Genomic DNA, 20,950 nt, shown 5'->3' on the forward strand with positions numbered 1-20,950 from the left:
TTGGTGGGTTGGAAGATGGGTAGTTTAGTTTTGTTTGGGTTGAGTATTAATTGGGCATCGGATAACCATGTTTCAACAGAGGAAAAGGCTTCCTGTGTGACTTTTTGCAGTTTGGGTAGGGATTGGGCTGAGCAGATGATGGTAGAGTCATCTGCGTATTGGATGAGTGTGCCATGTTTGGTGGCAGAGGCTATATTATTGGTGTAAACAGAGAAAAGTAGGGGTCCAAGGATGGATCCTTGGGGAACCCCTACGGAGACAGGTAGTTGGGGAGATATGTCATTCTGCCATACAACGGATTGTTGGCGGTCAGACAGGTAACTCTGAAACCAGTAGGTGACTGATTGCGAGAAGGATAGGTTATTGAGGACAGAGATAAGTTGTTTGTGTGGGACCATGTCAAATGCTTTAGATAGGTCTAGGAAAGTAGCAGAGGAGAGATAGCCATTGTTTTTATGCTGAAGGATAGTGTTAGTAAAGGAGAGTAAGGCAGTGGTGGTGCTATGGTTTGGTCGGAAACCATGCTGAGTACTGGAAAGGAGGTTGTTAGTAAGGAGGTAGTGTGAGACCTGAGATTGTATGCATCTCTCTAGTATTTTGGAGAGTGGAGAGAGGAATAGCTATGGGGCGGTAATTGGTTAGTTCTGCAGAGGGTCCGCCTTTGTGGAGGGGAATTATATGTGAGACTTTCCACAATGTGGGAACGTAACTTTCTGACAGAGATCGGTTAATCAAGATGGATACTGGGTAGGCCAGAGCATCAGCTGCGATTTGTAGGTATTCACTTGGGAGGTTGTCTGCTGCTAATTTGGTGGGTTTAAGTTTAGTTAAGAGTTTTTTTATGTTGGAGGTGGGTACAGGAGAAAAAGAGAAGGCAGTGGGGAGATTACTAGTTGAAGGTGTGGGGTGGATGGGAGGGGTTGTGTTGTTTAGCTAGTGATAGTATGGTTTCGTGAAGTGTGTGTTGAATGAGGTAGCAATATTTTCTGAGGAGTGAGGGATGTTAGGAGGAGGGGTACTGACTTTACCTGGGTGGAGGATGGAGTTTATGGAGGACCAGAATTGTTTGGGGCTGTGTTGTGAGGAGTCTAGGGCAGACTGGTAGTATTGGAATTTGTCCCGTTTTATTAGCTTTTTGACTCTATTAAGTAGTTCTAGGAATTTCTGTCTAGCTGCGGGGGTTTTGGTTTTGCGCCAGTGCTCCCAGGCTTTATCCCTGTTATTCATTTCTGACTTAGTGGTTTTCTGTAGCCGTGGGGAGGGTTGTGCTTTGGTTCTGGAAAATCTTATGGGGGCATGGTAATTAAGGATGTTCAGGAAGGTAGTATTAAAAGATTCAACTGCGTCATCTAGACTGAGGTACTTTAGAGCATGCCAGTTACATTCTTTGAGGGATGAGATGAATGTGAGTGGGTTAAAGTTTATTTTTTTACGTATTTGACGATAGATGACAGGTTTAGCTTGGTACAGGTATTTTTTGAGTAGGAATGTTGGGGAGTGATCACTGAGGCTATCTGATAAGCAGCCTGTTATATATGACTGGGGGTTCTTACTGACTAGCATCCAATCCAGGGTAGAGTGCTTGCTGGAGTTTTTATTTATCCTTGTTGGTGACTGGACTAGTTGGGTGAAGCCATGAAGGTGTACATGATGGGTTGGATTGTTGCCAGAACAGGATTGCCAGTCAATATTGAAATCACCTAAGATGATAGTTTCTTGGGGGAGATGGTGGGTAGACCAGCTGAGGAGGTTTTCTAGTGGTGGGATGTTTTGGCCAGGTGGGAAGTAGCATCCAATTATGTTGATGGTTTTGTTTCGGTTAATTTTGAGGTTGGTATATATTATTTCTTCATGTTGGACCAGTTGAACACAAGCTTATCACCAGTTGAACACAAACTCCAACAATATACTGCATATTTGTACAATATCAAGCTGAGACTGAACAAGTTTTGCTTCCTCCCTCTCCACCCAAAGGTCAATGGACAACCTCTATTCAACAAATCTCTCCCACCTACAGCTCCAGGCAGTACTCTAAGCTTATGTCAACACCCTTGCAAACACTTATGCATATACATTTATAAATGAGATGCCCTTGAAACTGTCTAGCTCCTTTGGGTCATATTTCCCCATTGCCAAAACAATTACTGCTTCTCTCAGTGATGAAGGCAAATACCTCCTCCACACAGCTTTACTTAATACCTTTCTTAATTCCTCTTTACTATTTCCAACACTATTTTATAAAAATCTGCTTGGAATCTATCTAGACTACATGTTTTCCCCCTTTCATGTATCTTACAGTGGGAGTTATCCATGCTTCAGTTATTTTCTTACTTGATATATTTACATACTGCTACCAGTGTTGAGATACATCTGCCATTGTTATCCCTTCTTGATGTATACAGCTTCTGATAATATTCTACAAGCACCTCCAACATGTCCCCTCAGAGTTTTTTTTATGACTACTAGCCTTCTTCTCTTTGGCCTTTTAAATTTTTAGGCCAGCAATTTGGAGTCTAACTCCTCTTTTGCCAACCATGTCACATTTCTTCTCCTTAGCTCTGCATCCTCCTTCTCTGCCTGCAGACTTCTAATTTAGTTTACTTTTTCCAGCTTCCCTCCTTTCTTCTCATACTGCTACTCATTATATCTTCACAATTTCCTAAGCCTTTAGCCTTGCTTCTTTGCTCTTGATACTTGCCTGACCAGAGTTCATAAAATAATTAGCCCCATTAGATCAGCCATCAGTTTCATCTCAACTGCCCATATAAGTTGGCCACAGAAATGTATACAATATATAAATTTTAACAGATCTTCCTTCAAAGCAGACATGCTTGTGGATCTCAAACAATTCTCTTGATTTTAATTTACCTAAAAAAGTGTTTTCTAAAATTAACCTTTCCATCACTTTCCCAGAATATGGTAATGAGTGAATAGGCCTATAGCTGTTTAATTCACTTGGATCACCATTATTCTTATAGATTCACTTCATAACTACTCTTTTCAAATCCTCAGAAATAAACAATCATCATTAAGATTTTTCAAACATCATGATTAATGGCATTTATGAAGGCTGTAAAATCTTTATAGGTTCATAGGTTTATACTAGGCTATCTGCCCCAAGGCATTTATAAGCCTAGCCCAAAGTTTTGTGGCTTACGCCACCCCTTATATGAAAAAATACTGTGCCCATTAGTTTGTTGTGCCTCTGTCCAGCAGTGACACAGAGATGATTCCCGGGTTAAACCTACGATCTCCCATCCACAGGTCAAGATTTCTCTTGAACAGAGCCAGCGAGGTGCTCTGCCTCACATGGACCGGGATTTTATTCCACAGCATAGGGAGTCTCTGGGTGATAAATCTATCCCTCCAGCATGTCCTATTTATATCCGTGCTAAGGTTTAAGTCGCTTGCTCTAGTGGTTCTGGTGGATTTGGATTTTTTGAGGTGGAGCAGGATTTACTTGTAATGCCACCATAATCTGCCACTTTGTGTGGATCTCTCTCAAATATATACAAGTCTTTTCTTCTCCCTGCTTTTTAAGAAAATTCGCTTCATTCAAATAGTCTGAAGAAGGTGTGCTGGAGGCATACCCAAAATAAATGACAAGACTTCTTTCTTCCTAAACAAGCTGAACATTTTTCCCATCTTTATATCTGACCATCTCTTCTCTTTAACCTATTTTTTTAAATGTCTGCAGAATAATGTCTTAGTATCTTTAATTTCTGCTACCATGGCCGTCAATATATATGGGATGTCAGTTCCATCCCTGGAACCTAGCCAGCCTTATATCAAGCTCACGCCAGCCAAAAACTCTTGAGCTAAGCTTTTAACCATAGTACCTACCCTTCTCCCTGTTACCTTAGATTGAGTTTGCCCTTTATCAGTAAAGCAGAGGCAGTTTCTGAGCAAGTGCCCTGACTGAGAACTTGGACCCAAAGTATCCCCCCCATGAGCCTTTGGAGGGGGAAGGAGGGAGGGACATGATGAATGACTGAAGATCAACAACACAGATGGAACGTTATGGTAAGACATAAACTTCTTTATCTGTTGTTAATCTTCATTCCCTTCATCACTGATGAGACAGAGTCCCCAACTACTTTGTGTTCCTTCTGTGGCCCTTATGGAAGAATATTCCTAAGCACCACAGAGCCAAAGGACGCCCTTCCCCTGGAGACCAGATCCAGTTTGTAATGAGTAATAAAGATATGAGGAGAAGTCCATACTGCCGCTGCACAGATGTAATCCATGGAGGCTCCAGTACCCATCTCCCTGTTACCCCAGATCTCATTTATGGCGTTGCTGTAAAGCTGCATTCAAGCCAGCTCTCAAACTAAGTTCAACTTGTACTGCTACACCCTCTTCGGCACAGAATGCCACTTCAGCACCGACCTTACCTTCGGGATCTATTACTTCAACTCTATTTGTGACCGAGCCATGTGTGTCCCTTCCAGTACTAAGTGCTCTTTCAGCACAGAGTCAGTCTAAGGTACCTATTACCCCTATATTAACCCCACTGCAAATTAGAGACAGCGGTGCCATAGAACGCCAGTGCACGGACCCAATACTCCCCGTTGGTGGATCACTTTCTAGGACAAATATGCAGTCCCTTACTAGAGCGATCAGACTTCCCGTCGGGGGTATCCACTTGATCCACTAGGAACAGACATCCCATCAGTGATGAAGGGAATGAAGATTAACAACATCAGATCATGCTTTTCCCTCTTTAACAAACTCAAAAAAAAAAAAAAAACGTTTCTACACAATGCATATTCTTGTATTCCATATAGATTGGCCTCACTAAACTCAGAGATGGCATTCAATTCAATTAGAGGCAATTCTACAAATCTTTGTTTAAAGAAATATAGTACCACGTCAGCAAAATCGGACACAAACTGCTGTTCCCACTTGACCCATTAGCCTTTCTCTGCAAGTTGCTTTCATTCCTGCTTATCACATTCCCCAACATCTTGATTTTTCTTTACTAAGTCTACCCTTGTTTTGTCAATCTACTCTTCTCTTCTTTCCAGTTCCATTGATTCCACTTCAAACTCCTTGCCCTCTGACCACCAACACCCACGTTTGTTCATGTGCACAATCCAATACGCATCTTTCCTCTACACTTATCCTTTCTACTTTCCCAGCCACACTATGTCCATCAAAAACCAATCTAGCATACTTTGCTTGTATAATATTATTATTAGTAAATGTCAAACAGAAGGAACTCTGTGATATTCGTTTATTACCTTATTCCATTTTATCTTTTCTTAATGTTATTTGATTTTTTTTCATTCATCACTTTTTTGATCGATACTTTTCCCTGGTTTTCAAATATCTTTAAAGAACTGCCTTTTACATTTTTTTAACTCTGCTTTCCTTATCTAGCTTCCTTTTGTGCTGTATAGTATTGTATAAAAGTATTCACTGCCTTCAGTCTTATTACCTGCACAATATTCATAACTATTACCATCATGCAGAGTCCCAAGACAAAATAAGCACTACAAATGAATGTCTCTACAGTTTACGTTGTTTGGCACTCACAAACCTGCATGGATGAAACATTATTACCCCCAAATAAATTACCATGAGTAACATTTTTGATCACAGTGCAAAAATAAACATTTTCTTACACTTCTCGACTGCAAATCGGAACAAAGATGACTGTACTACTTGCGAATGGAAAACATATTCCAGCAATTAACATTTTAGAAGTGGTAAGAACAACAGAAGGTGCTGTACAGCAACTTTGCTTTTACATGGGTCATGCACCAAATGACACAGCAGCAGAAGACAAGCATGACCCTTATACACAATGGACTTTTAAATAAAGGAAAAGATATGCCACAAATGATTTAGGCCTGTAAGTAGAAGTTGATATGTTATACTGCTGCAAGACTCTTTAGCTGATGTATGCACATGCAAAATACCTGTGAATGTGTGTGCATATATTTCTTCATCAAAAAATATTTTTAATTTAATAAACACATATACTTAATTTAAATGCCACTGCCCACTCTTCATGCTTCAGAATATCAATAAGTCTAAAACATATTTTTACAACTGGTCACATTCCACACATTTTCTATATAAAAGATAGTCTTATCAGAATTTTTAACTGAAAAACAGACTGCCTAATCAGCACGTTACTATCACAAAACAGGACATGCTTAAATTCCCTTATTTAATTCCCACATTCTTCCAAGATTTGGGAATACCCCAACATGATTTAGCCATTGTTTATTGCCAATGTCACTAAAGCCAGCTGTACTCTAATGGTTGCTGCAGCTGAATCTTGTTGGAAGAGTTCCGCCAGGAATTCTAGAATGGATTGAATAGGCGCAGAAAAAGGGTTAATATTTATATTTTGAGCCCAGAGAGAAAATCTTTTCCATTTGCTAGAATATAGTCTTCTAGTAGAAGCTTTATGAGAGGACATCAATATGTGTTTAACTGTTGGAGTGAAATATTGAAGCCTGACTAAATTGTGAAGTGGAGCAGCCACGCTGCCAAGTTGATGGTGTGGAGAGAAGGATGAAGTGAGCCTGACATATGTGTCAGCAGGTCTGGAACTGGGTCCAGAGTCCAAGGCTTCTCCTGAAGATGAGGCCAAAGGAAGGGAAACCAAATCTGACGAGGCCAGTACGGGGCAATGAGAATCATCCTGCTTCCCAAGGACTGTGCTTTCTGAATGACTCTGGATATGAGAGAAAATGGAGGAAAGGCATAAAGCAGTCCAGAGGGTCAACCGTGTACAAGTGTGTCTCTCGGTGTTTTCCCTGGCAGGAGAATTAGGGTAAAGTAGCTGCTGCACTTGGCATTCATGGGAGTGGAGAAAAGATCGCAGCAAGGCTGACCCCACTTGTGGAATATCTTTTCTAATATGTTCTGGTTCAGAGACCACTCATGAGGCATCAGAATTGTCCTGCTCAGCTTGTCTGCTATCACACTGGATTTCCCCAGGATGTGCATTGCTACTAGAAAGCGCCAGGAAGAAATTGCTCATTGCCAAACTCTCTGGGCCTCGAGACAGAGAGGATAAGATTTGGTTCCCCCTTGCTTATGTACCAAACCAACGACATACTGTCTGACTGTATAGCAATCGTCCCTAGAGGAAGAGAGTCGTGGAGTGCTTGCTCTCATTTCTAGGACATGTGCAAGTGGGCCTCGTGTTCCTGCCATATTACTTGGACCATTCTTTCCAGATAATGCCTCCCCCACCCTATATGGGAAGCGTCCATGGTCACTGTAGCAACTGGTTGTCGAGGAACAAAGGGTCTCCCAATGGTCACATGGCTGGACTGGATCCACCACCGTAAATCCTTTTTGTATGACTCCATTATTTTGATGAGGTGAGACAAAGGGAGCTCTTGAAGTGACCACTGGGAGAACAAAAGCCACTGAAGCATTCTCATGTGCATTCTGGCGAGGGGAACTAGTGTTATGGTGGAAGTCATTGTTCCTAATAGCTTCAGAACTACCTTTGCTTTTACCTTGTCCTTGGGAAGAAGGTGAAGTACTTGTTGCCTGAGGACTGAAATTTTGTCTGCTGGAAGACGTGCCATCAAAGAAACGGTGTCTAGATCTGCACCTATGAAGGTAATATGTTGACAGGGCAACAAAGCAGATTTTTGTAAGTTGACTGTTATGCCTAACTGAGCACAAATTTCCAAAGTTACATCCCTGGCTTGCTAGTGTAGATGCTTGGTGGTAGCAGTTAGGAGCCAGTCGTCGAGATAAGGAAACACTTGGAATCAAAGATGCCTCAAGTAAGCCGTGACTACTGCCATACATTTGGTGAACACTCTGGGGGCTGTAGTGAGACCAAAGGGCAGAGCTCGGAACCGATATTGACTGGCTCCCAGCCGGAACCGTAAATGACTACTCGATGCTCTGTCCATTTTTGTGTGGTAGTACACATCTTGGAGGTCTACTGGGCACATCCAATCGTCTTTCCCTAAGAAGAGAAGTACTGACTGCAGTGTCACCATTGGAACTTCGACTTCTTGACAGATTCGTTTAACTTGCTTAGGTCTAATATGGATCTCCAGTCACCTGTTCTTTTTGGCACCAAAAAGAATCTTGAGTAAGTTCCAAATCCTGTTTGGTCTGCGGGGACTTCTTAGATGGCTCTTTTGTCCAGCGACTTTTGGATTTCTATAGTTGCTTGCTTCCTTAGATTGGGTGGAACATCTGGGATTGTTCTGATTTGTGGGATAGGGTGGCAAAAGGGAATGGAATATCCTCTGAATATTATTCTTAGTACCCACTTGTCTCTTGTGATATTTTGCCAGGCTTCTGGGTACAAAGCCAAACGTCCCCAGACTGCCTCCAGTGTAGAGCACTCGGGCCTCCTTTCAGGAGCACTGATAGGAACGTCCGCGAAAGGAATCACGGTCGCCCTGGTTTTGCGGACCTCGTCTGCCTCTAGGATGACATCTACCATTGTTACCTCCCCCTCTGCCCTTGGGGAAGGATTCACCTCATGCGTCTTGGAAAGCTTCCTGGGATCTTTCGAACTACATTTTTCCACTCTTCGGACCTTTAGGATAAGGTCTTCAAGGAATGGAAAAACATACTCCAACGGCAGAGAGAGTTTTCCCTTCCTGCTCGCATCTGGCGAGTGTTACTTTGGGTGCAAAGAGTGAGGAACCATCAAAGGGGGAGTTAAGTAAAGGTAGATTTAAAGGGCTCTGCAAAATTGCACAAGTGAATCCAGTAGTGTCTCCTCAAGCAAACTCCTGAACCCACTGCCCTGCTCGCTCCATCAGTTGCATAAGATATCAGCCTCATGGAGGAGTTGACTATGGAATTTAAGGTGGAGAGCTGGGAAGAGGCCTTCTCATTCACTCCCGCAGCTAATGTACCTTGTAGAGCATCTCCTAGGTCTTTCAGGAGATCTCTTTGTAGCCTTGTAAAGTGAGTTAGGTAGTTCAGCGATCGGAGTGTAAAATTCGCTGACGAAAAGACACGCTTCCCGTATCTGTCCATCGTTCGAGAATCTTTGTTCGGAGGATGGACAGATGAGGATGTCTCAGAGAGTTCCTTCTTGGTGGCTGCTGCAGCTACATCTAGCATTTACAGGTACACCCTTTGAGAGAAAATGGTTTCCAGTAGGGGCTAACAAAAACTGTATGGCCTCAGAGGGACTGGTTCCATTGTGTCAGATGACTCCCATGCCTTTCGACTGACCAAGTCCATTAGTTCGTCGAAAGGTGAAGGCACCCAGGAAGCTGAAGGTTGAGATCCAAAGGCCTTCAGGTACACCAACTCCTCATCAGAAGGGGTGACAGCCTTCCAGCTGCCTCTCTGCTTTAGGATCTCTAGGATATCTGCAAATGAGATATCATCGGATGACCGTGGGGACCCTTCCGACTCCTTGAGGTCAGTGTCTGAAGTGATAGACTCATCTGGGGAGTCTATATTCTTCCTGTTGCAAGTTCTTTTCTGAGGGGGCTCAGAAGGATATTCTGGGGAAGCCTCAGAAGAGAGGGATTCACCCAATGGGGGACGCTGAGGGTCTGGATCTCTGCTGTCCCATGGATGAGGGGGTGCCAAGACAGTAGCCGGTGCCTTAGGGGGATGAATGCTGGTATCCTTATGTAGAGCTGTAGGGGTAGACAGCACAGTTCTCATCAGCTCAAAAGCAGACCCCACTGGCTCCGAAGACACCCCCAGCTCCAAGGAGATCAGCGAAGAGGCTGACAAAGGAGCAGAGCTCACCCGAGCCAATGCTCCAAGGGGTAGACTCGGCACCGAAGAAGTTCGGGCCCAAGCATCCCCCTTGGGGCCGGCTGGAGAACCTCGGCTCCCTGACACTCCGGACGGCGCCAAGAGCAGATGTTGGCTCTGTGATCACTGAAGGGGGTCCTGGTACCAACACTTTTACAGTAAGTGGTACCAGACACTCCAGCTCAGACGGTCCAGCTGGGCTCGGAGGAGGAGGAACAACTGTGGATGTAATGGCTTTAGAAGACTCCGAGATCTGCTGGGTTGGAGCAGAGAACAATTTGGCTTGTGCTGGTAACTTAAAGAGCCTGCGCACCACCCGCTCCACGTCATTAGGCTCCTAGTGGACCTGGAGAAGGAGAACGAGACCTCTCCAATTAGGGAGATCTCAGAGTAAGGGAGACTGGTGAAAAGTCAATGGACCAGCTCAGAGACCCTGCATCTTGCGGCTCCGAGGACCTTGGAGACGAAGAACCAGGCTTGTCGATGATAATAACCTCCAACGGTTGTGAGGGCTGTGGAACAAAGGAGGTAGGTGTCTTAGAAATTTTATATAATTTTTCTGGAGACTCCGCTTGAGCTGTAGAAATGGGTGACTGTCTTTTAGAAGGTTTGTCCCTCTTTGAAGAAGAGGATGAAGAAGAAGAAGCACTCTGTACAGCTTCCTCAAAGGTTGGCTTTAAAAGCCCCTTGAGAATCAATTTGTTTCTCCTTTCCTGTAACACTCTAGCACTAAAGGAGTGACAGAAAGTACAATCCTCCTGCAAATGAATAGCCCCTAGACAGTAAAATGCAAATGACATGTCAGTCAGTAACTGACATCGTTTGTGTACACTGTTGACATTTTTTAAAGCCTGAAGGCTTATGCGCTCTTTCTCTAGAGTCTATAGACATGATAGAAGAGAGTTCCCAAACAAAACGCGACTTTCCATACTGTGAAAGACCACACACTCTAAACTAAAGAACACTGCACTTCTAAGAAAAGGCAAATTAGCACTCTAACCTAATAAACATTCCACATCTAAAAAAAATCACAATAAAAACTTGACAAGGATAGCACTAGGACCTCTAACTGAAACAGATCTAGATACTAGCGATAACACATACTAACTACTAAACTACCAGCCCTTTAACTAAAACAGGCGACTAGCTCTCTAACTTAAACGAGTTAAATATCAACTACTACCAGATAACTACAGAAAAAGGGAACATAAACAGCACACCACTACAATAACTATGGGATACAACCAGGCCTGCGAAAAAAAATGACAGCCAAAAAGCAGCACCAACCACAGAAGGAGATAAGAGTAGCTACCCGCTTAATCTAACTATTTAAATACACTAGGAACTACTATAAATGTAAAACTACTAGAAATTTTAGCTAATAAAGTGAAAAAGACGAAACTTAGCCAAAGCCAAGAGCACTTCCAACCTCATAAAGCGGCAAACGAGATCTGGAGAGTTGCACCACTGCATCATGGGACACCTACCTGCCACAAGCCAAGTTTGAGACTTCCAGCTGTGTATTCGGCCGAGTCAGAGTCAAGGATCGGCTCCGAACCCACTCATGTAAGAATGAAGGTGAGACAGGACAACATAACATTAAACATTTTCTTATACTTCTGAACTGCAAATCAGAACAAAGATGACTGTACTACTTGCGAATGGAAAACATGATCCAGCAATTAACATTTTAGAAGTGGTAAGAAGAACAGGAGATGCTGTACAGCAATTTTGCTTTTACATGGGTCATGCACCAAATGACACCGGGACACAACAGCAGAAGACAAGCATGACCCTCGTACACAATGGACTTTTAAATAAAGGAAAAGATATGCCACAAGTGATTTAGGCCTGTAAGTAGAAGTCGATATGTTATACTGCTGCAAGACTCAGCTGATATATGCACATGCAAAATACCGGTGAATGTGTGCGTGTGTATATATTTCCTCATCAAAATATTTTTAATTTAATAAATGCATACACTTAATTTAAATGCCACTGCCCACTCTTCACACTTCAGAGTATCCCAAAGTCTAAAACACATTTTTACAACTGGTCACATTCCACACATTTTCCATATAAAAGATAGTCTTATCAGAATTTTTAACTGAAAAACAGACTGTCTAATCAGCACGTTAGTATCACAAAACAGGACATGCTTAAATTCCCTTAATTCCCACATTCTTTCAAGATTTGGGAATACCCCAACATGATCTAGCCATTGTTTAGCACTCACAAGCCTGCATGCATGAAACGTCATTACCCCCCAAATAAATTACCATGAGTAATATTTTGATCACAGCGCAAAAAGAAACATGTTCTTACACTTAACTGCAAATCAAAACAAAGATAACTATACTACTTGTGAATGGAAAATATGTTCCAGCAATTAACATTTTAGAAGTAGTAAGAAGAACAGAAGGTGCTGTATGGCAGCTTTGCTTTTATATGGGTCATGCACCAAATGACACCTGGACACAACAATAGAAGTCACACATGACCCTCAGACTTTTAAATAAAGGAAGGCATATGCCACACAAGTTATTTAGGCCTGTAAGTAGAAGATATGCTATACTGCTGCAAGACTCCTCAGCTAATATATGTACATGCAAAATACCTGTGAATATGTGGGCACGCGTATGTCTATATTTCCTCATCAAAATATTTTTAATTTGTTTAATAAACACACACACTTATTTTAAATGCCACTGCTAACTCTTCAACCTCAAGTATCTCAAAGTTTAAAACAATTTTTTACTACTGGTGAAATTCTACACGTCTTACAAATTCTAACAAAATGAATTTTTATATGGAAGTAAAAAAAAAAGACTGATCAGCACATGTTAACATCACACAACAGGACATGCTTCAAAATTCCCTTGCTTAATTCTGACATTCTTCCAAGACTTGGGAATACCCCAACATGATCTAGCCATTTGCAATGAGAAGAAAAAAGAAAGAAAAAAAAAATCAACAAAATCATGAGTGTTAAAACATTATGAAAGCTAATATACTATAAATGAAATATATAACTTCACATAAATATAGAACAGTTTTGAAACAATCAAGATAAAAATTTAATCACATACATATGCTGTAGTTCTTTTATCAAACAACAAGTAATATACACAGATCTTTCAGATAACCTGCATGCTGTGGAGTTTGGCTAAAAAAAAAAAAAAAAAGACAAAAAGGTCATTCCATTTAAAAAGCAATGTTTGGCACATACTCCTAGAAGATCAAGTTTTTCCCTACCCGCCTGTTAACACTGGGGTGATGCATGTTCTAAAACATCTCTTACAGGTTTTGGAAGAAAAAAAAAGTAATGTGAATGCTCTTCATGGCCTCATCATCTTAAAAACAATACCCTGGCAGCAAGATGCACTCACAGAACACATTTGTATAAATAGCATCTCAGCTCAGCTCCCTTTTTCTCTGCAGTGTTCTGAGGCGGCCCCACTGCTGCAGCCAACAGTAATGAGTTCTGTGTGGCCTTTTATTCTCCTGTTCTTGTTAGATGCCAATGTATTTTAACATAACATAAAAGAAAGCACCCCTTGCTCCAGAATAAATGCAAAAAAGAGGGGCAGACAGAGGGGACCTTTCTTGCTTCCGCAAAGACAAAAGGTTACAGTGAGTATCTGTATCTTACTTTGAGATAAAATGGTAGCTGGAGCTACTCAAATGGCAGAGTCTTATACAATGCTCTAAAAGAAAAAAAAATACTGTTAAAGATTGCCCTGAAAAGATATCCTACATTTCGAGATAGCATGTAAATTTTTATGTTTTAAAATTGGTATATAAAAAGATAGAGAATTTAAGTGCACCAGACATGTCGCCCACAGACACCTGATTATGGCCAAATCTGGAGTTGCTCTCCTAGTAACAGTAACCCTTAAGGAGCTCCAGTGCCTGTTATGGGAGAAGAAGAAAAAATTAGACAGTCGCTCAGACAGGCACTATTTGGACATCTTCCTAGATTCTTTACGTTTAGTGAGCAGGTGTTGATCCCTATAGGAAGATTAAGCTAGTGTAAAAAATACAAGTAGTGAATACACACTTCTTGGCTGGACATAGCTGAAAAGAAAAAAGAGAGAAGGACCAGTTGGTAAACGTATGAGGCAGAAGAGGTTTTCATAATAAAAGAGGCACTTCGACAGGAGGGGAACCAAAGTGCACTGAAGAGGTCTAATCTGAAAAGTTATTCTTAACAAGGTTTTAAGTAACTTCAAAAACAGTCAACTGATGGCCATCCTCAGAGTCTTAGAAGAAGACTGTACAAATCTGTTTAATGTTGTAAACCTTCCCAGTGGATACTTTCCAGGAGCATTTAAAATGCACACCAGTGTGGTGAATACACTAACATGTTATAATAAAAAAAGTGTGAAAAGATTTGTGGCAAGCATTCAAGACAGTAGACTACAAGTCTGAGAAGTTTCCAGGGTGGGGTGACAAATGAAATTGTGGTTCAAAACACGTGGAAACCAAAACTAATGAGGTTAGTATGCATTAAGAGCAAAGGTGGGCTACAGATAATATTTCTTCTTGTTAACGCAGCTAGAAATGCAAATGTAACTGGCAACTATGAAAACAGCCCTTCTGGCCAGGGACTACAACAGACATTCAAGGACAGACTGCATAAGGAAGTGACTCTCAATAAGAAGTTACTAAAATGCACTGGCTGGAAATGCAAAAGACCTACAAGGAACACCTCGAAATGTTCCTGGAAAAGGTCCAGAGCCTTTGCAGAGGTGAAGATTTTTTTTTCAGCTGCAGTACCAAGGAAAATCATCAAGAGAGTGAATTCCCTTGAAATGGTCCGTTCCCAGAGGAACATGGCTTCCTTGTACAAAGGATAAAGACAAATCATGCAACACCCGTTTGCTGATGTACCACATCACTGCCATGGTGCTTGACTGGGCCAGAAGATGGTTCTTCAGAAGAAAGTGATAAAGATGGTCTAGGTGAAACTCACAGCCCTCACTTGCAGAAGGCTGATGTAGTACCAAGCATTCTGTTTTCCCCAGAAAAGCAGTCTGCAGGAAAGGCCTAGAAACGGTTCCCATCCACATTCAAAGTACTAATGGTGGCAGCAGACACAGAACTAGGAAAGTAAACTGGGAACCAAACAATAAACTGGTGGAGTCTATCCACCAAACAATGAACTGGCAGAATAATCTAGTATTCCAGATATGAACTGTTGTAGAACCACAGGGATTTTTAGAGTTCAATTATGTTTTATACATAATATGTAAGAAGGCAAAAGGTACCATGATTAAAGAGGCTGCTACAAGCATAGTAATTCATAGGCCTGATAAAACCTATTGCCTGGGAGACTCTGAGAAGTTGCATGGTAAGGAAAGTTCTGAATCAGTGAAGGAGGAGAAAAGTTTTTAATCAACACTTTTTTTCAAAATTTCAGCCTATAAAAGCAATAAAATGCAATGAAGTTAGATATGACTTTGTAAAATAGTCACTCTTCCCTGTTCCTGAAACAGATTTCACTGAAGAGACTTTATCACAGCTTTGCTTTCACTTACAACCAGAAGCCAGTTGTAAAAATAATATACCGGGTAAAGACTCCCGGAAATATATACAGAGAGAGGCCAAATGGCAGTCTAGAAATGACCAACGGCTATGCAGAAACACAAAAATCCTTGGTGCTTTTCCCTTATTCTGTTATGAAGATAACCTCTACAGAATACATCTAATGTAATCTGTAAATAAGGAGATAAAGACTAAAGTGATTATGTAAAAACTCGGCCTTGCAAATGACAGACTGTCGAGATCCACGGCTGATCTTGTCTCCTTGTTTTAGTAACTAAACACAAATGTAATAGTAGTTCTGACCTTGTTGGCCTATTAGGACATGCCAGATGGCAATTTTATATTGTTGCATTTCATCAGTTAAGGATAGCTGGAGTCAAGATTTGGGTAGGAGTTGAAGAATCAAAATTATATTGTGTAACAAATGTTTGAATATCTTCCCATACGCACCCATCAGATGCAAGGGTGAAAAATGCCAATCGGTGAAAGAAGATTCAGCTCATAACCATCTCTTGGTTTTGGAGGTGATCAGGAAGAATAGGACTGCTAGAATCCCTGCAGGCTGGGCCCACTAAGCTCGAAAGTACCCATCAAAAGCCAATCAATGGTACTTCTGCGGGCCCTTCCATTCTGCTACTGTGGACCTTGCTAGAACTGGCACATGCCAGATCTCTACTGGATTGATGGATTCACTATAAAAAAAAACATCAGCTTTTGAGATTATTTCCCATGCTCTATGAATGATTGGCTTTCTTTTTCATATCTATAACCTAAGTACTTATCACAAGTCCAAACTGCAACAGCCACTAGAGAAGAAAATATACACAGGATACCTTAGCATTCTCAGAGAATGGAAAATACAAAAAGGTATTTGTGTTTCATGATGACAGCACCTGTTGCACAACTAGCCATATACATTGCTTCACAGGCTACCCTGACCATGTGCAAACTTATGTTGAAAGGAGCTGCTGCCACTCATCTTAAAAGTTTCGTTAAGCTTACCCTCAAATAACTGGTCTAAACTTTCATAGGTTTTATGGAGCAGATCCCTCTGACAGTAAACTATACAAGGTAGGTTCAGCATCTGCATAGCCAAAGTGAAGAACTTAAACATAAACTTACAAAGTGATCCAAATTCTATGATTCCAATAGCGGAGTGGTGAATCACTATCGTTTGGTGTAGTGAGGAGCTAAATTCTATTATCCAGCGGCCAAAGTAGTCATATTTGACTCTGCCTTTTCTGCTACAAGCAGGAAGTCTTACGGCTGGAAAGGCCCTGCTGCTTTTGTAGGGATGGGGCAACAACGTATACATGAGCAGAGAAGCCTTCTTTGTAACACTGAAAAGCAGGAACGAGGAAGGAGATCTCTCACAAGCTTCTTCAAAGTATGACAAAATTCCATCAGCCTATGCAGAGATGAATGAATTGCAGCAGCAAACCATTCGCTATTCTTTCATTAATCTTAGTAAATCCCCAAAAGTGAGATCATCTAGAGGAGAGGTGTTGACAGGAAGGCTTGACCTTCCTTCTCATCATATTTAGAGGTGGAATTTTGTACTGTGGATTCCTAATTATCCCCAAAGAGAAAGACCTGAATTCTACCTCCTCCACCACTCCATACCTCTTAGAAACTGGAGTTATGGATTTGGGCACTGTCTTCTTGGATAATGCAGTCCCTGCACCTTGATTCTAATGCCATAAGGCTAGCACAGATGAAGGTCATTTATCAGATGGCTGATGCTGTAGCAATACTGCAAGAAGCATAAATGGATAAAACTGTAACCGGGGGTGGAAGTGGAGTGAATTAATGGAAGAGAAAGGTACATACAGAAGGTGAGGGATGTAAAACAGATACAGGCCAATGGTGGACAAGTGGTGCCACAAAAGGCACATAGATGGCTTTTCAAAGGACCAAAACCTGTAACAGAGACTTTAAACTGATGTCGGGAAAGAGAGTCAATGAAAGTGCAGTAACCAAATGGGTGAAGGCCCTGGCCAAGTAGACAAACTGCACCCTGCATAATGGTGATGAGCTCAGTGTCAGACAGAAGATCTTGGTGTAAAGTGATGCTGAGAATGACGGAGGTCAAAGAGCTTAACACTCAATACAGCTTGTACCAAAAAACAACTTCTACAGAATGAGGAAGGAAGATCATAAACACAGCAGGAGGTGGGTACCTACTGAAAATGGAAGGACGTCAACTGCATTCCTTGGAAACGTGGAACTACAATTGCAAATGAGAGAGATACACAAAGTCTGGGCTGAAGCAGATCACAACATTCCCCCTTCCTCTGTGATACAGCAATCTCACAGTTAGCATAAGTAAAGAGCAGGGATACAGGAGGGCAGCCCCACAGTGAAGCTCCATGCAAAAACGCATGAAATGTCTATCAGGTTTCACAATTTATTTCACTGTATGACGTGGAGTTTGCTGTTCAAAGTGTTGGGTCCTGAACTAGCAGGTCTCAAACTTCCAACAGGTCACTTCATCAGCTAGTTCATAATTCTTAATTTCTCCATATCTTTTGGGTTTCTACTAACATGATGGGAATGAACCCCATTCCTAAGTCAAAGTATGATTAAAGTTCATGAAATTAGTTTTATTTCAATTTTTGATGTCAGCCAGAAGTGCTCTTCGCAGCACCCGCAATGTGTTCAGTAATGACTCCTCCTGCAATTCATACACAGTTAAATGTACTGGTAACATATCTAAATAAGATTGTAAATTCTTTTTTAAAAGACCTGTTGCTCCTAGTACTACTGGAATTGTCTGGGTATCTTTCTTCCAACATTGCTCTCATTTTGGACTGTAAATCCTGATATTTTATGACTTGGTCTCTCTGTACGCAAGACACTGGGTGTAGCAATTTCAATTATCAATGCTATTTCGGACTGTAAATCCTGATATTTTATGACTTGGTCTCTCTGTACGCAAGACACTGGGTGTAGCAATTTCAATTATCAATGCTACTTTTGTCTTCTTTTCACGGACCACTATATCTGGTTTTCTCACATCTATCTTTTGAAATGTTGGTAATGGGAGATCCCATGTGATGTAGACTTCATCATTTTCTATGATGCTTTGTGGCTCATGTTTCCAGTGTTTTTCAGCTAATTCAGTATTATAATGATTGCACAATCCCCAATGCAACAGTCTTGCCACATTATTATGCTTTTCATTATACAGTCCTTCTGCCATTAGTGTATCACAACCAGGAACAATGTATGCGACTATTTCCAATTCTGTTTTACAAACACTACATTTATCTGTTTCTCCCACATGTTCAATGGACTTTTAAACCAATGTGCACGTAAGCCCACTATCTTGAGCCGCCAATATCAACCATTCATCTTTTGGTTTTAATTCGCCTCTCCTTAACCATTCCTGTGTATGATCTTGATCAACAGGAGATTCTTCCAGGAGTTTTCTATACTTGCAACTATATTTATGCATTTTCCACATTTCTTGCCTTCTCATCTGATCCTTCATCTTATATTCCTTCTTTTGTTTTTTGGTGCATTCATTTGCTGCCTGATTTTTATCTTCTTCTGGTTTGATTTCCATTCCCACTTGACACTGATATGATTCTGCTAGACTAAGAAGGGAAGTCATCTTAGATTTATTCTCCTCATGTTTCAAAACTTTCACTATGTTTGGGTCTTGTGAGGTCAGCAGATATGTATATATAATCAATTTGGACTTGGTGATGCTGCCAAAAGAAGGCTTGATTTTTTTTTTTTTTTTTTTTTGGTGGGTGGGGTCTTCAGATTGGAGGAAGGAGAGAGGCAAAGGCAGCTGAAATGGTTCTTAAAATCAAGGCTGGAAAAATAATGAGAGGTTCTTTGTATCAAGGCTAAGAAGCAATGAGGGGTGTATGAACTAAATGAGATTTTGGGGATGAGGACCTGTAAACTTGAAGTTGTTGAAAAACCATGCAACTCCGCAAGCCTGCAACTAGAAAGCGCATTCTGTAGCAGCACCTTCTTTGTTGGACAGGACAAGGGCTGCACTGCCACGAGGAGACTGGGAAGCAAATGAAGGAATCTAAGGAACAGAATGCCTACAGGAGGTATTGGGGTTCCCATTACTTGGATGAAGGAAGCCTATGGGTCCCTGAACATGCAAAAGGCTTCTAGTTCTTAGTCTTCTCCTGTCGACCATGATGCTTGTGCTTCTTCAGTGGAATTCCATGCATGAACACTTACTGAAAAAATATGTCACAGTAAGCACAGGGCCCTACAACACCAAGTGGCTGTATCAAAAAACAGTAAACTCTGGAAACTGTAGATAAAGTCTTACACTAATCCTAAACAAATGCACTTGTCATTGAATGATTCTACTGTCTAGAGCTACACTTACTGAAATGAGCAGCCACAATGAAGTGTATGCACTAAGATGAAAAAAGTTGCAGTAACTTAAAAACTAACTACAAAAAAACTGTGTAAGAAAGTTTGAGTTCTACTCTCACCAAGTGACATGAATGAATTGGAGAGGAAAGGAAGACAACTCAAACATGGCTGCAGTACAGTACAGCAGTCAGTCTTAGAACTTTGTGAGAATAAGAACCTGAGCATGGAAACAAATCTTGTGAGCACCCCAATGTAAGATTAGCATCCTTGTCACTTCTGCATGCCTTCAGATGGTCAAGCCCTGCCTCACACCATTATGCTCTATAATGGAAACAGTGCTAGCACAGCCATATGCCTGCTTTCATCTAATGTTCTTACCTTTTATACTTACCTGACACACTGAAGTGAAAAGCTTCAGCACAGCAGGGGCTCTGCCCCAACAGTCCTTAAGCACAGTTTATATATTTCTTTGCAAAAAAATATATTACTTAAACACTGATGGTCAAGTTAAGGGGGTTAGAAGCACACTGCTGTACTTCCAAGTACAATCATACAAGTCACTCTCAAGACAAGAACAACATTAAAGGCTGATTAAAAATAGCATACATAGTTACAGAAACTAATAATGATGCTAAACTATATTAATATTGTCTACCCAAAATGTGTATTACTTCTTGTTTGTTGACCCAAACAGTCTGACTGAGCAAAGTCCATTTTCAGCACAAGCCATAGAAAAAGCTCAAACAAAATGAAAGCAATTTGGTTTGTAAAGGAAATGATTAATTACACCCAACTTAATAAGTTAAACAAGTAATTTGGATAACTGCTACCATATCAGGTAGAGACACCACCTGCCAATAAACCTTACAGGACAAGGCTACTATGAATGCTGCAGAGTACACTGCAAACCTCACTCACTATTCAAATGCTTAGATTCATCCGACACAGACACTGAATAAATGTCTAAGATCCCAGAATGCCAGCAAGTCTGCAGTTCTAGTGCTGGAGAATAATTTCTGCAACTGTGTACCAGACAGTAACCATGCTCACCTGCCCTCTTTTCTTCACCCTCATGTGTATGCACTTGCCAATAAACTGTCACAGTTGCATGGTGGCAGCACATCGATGAGAGTACTAACATCAATGACCAGATCTATACATCAAATGCAATATACATCTAACATCATTGGCATATCTATTGTGTATGCCTCATTTGGGTAGGGGGGAGCAGAGACAAACATGCAATAACCTTGAGTTTTATCATGTGATAAGTCTCTGAAATGCATAGCTAGTGATAAAACTTAAAACTAGCCACTGTTCATAG

General features: G+C 41.2%; 1 protein-coding gene across 3 annotated transcripts in view; it reads right to left on the reverse strand.

Moving 5' to 3' along the window:
• SLC25A42 (solute carrier family 25 member 42) overlaps positions 1 to 20,950 on the reverse strand; it is a 420,552-nt gene that overhangs the window by 337,698 nt on the left and 61,904 nt on the right. The window lies entirely within an intron of this gene.

Source organism: Protopterus annectens, chromosome 13.part0 (genome assembly GCF_019279795.1).
Source record: "Protopterus annectens isolate FY-2018-M chromosome 13.part0, PAN1.0, whole genome shotgun sequence".
Taxonomy (NCBI): Eukaryota; Metazoa; Chordata; order Ceratodontiformes; family Protopteridae; genus Protopterus; species Protopterus annectens.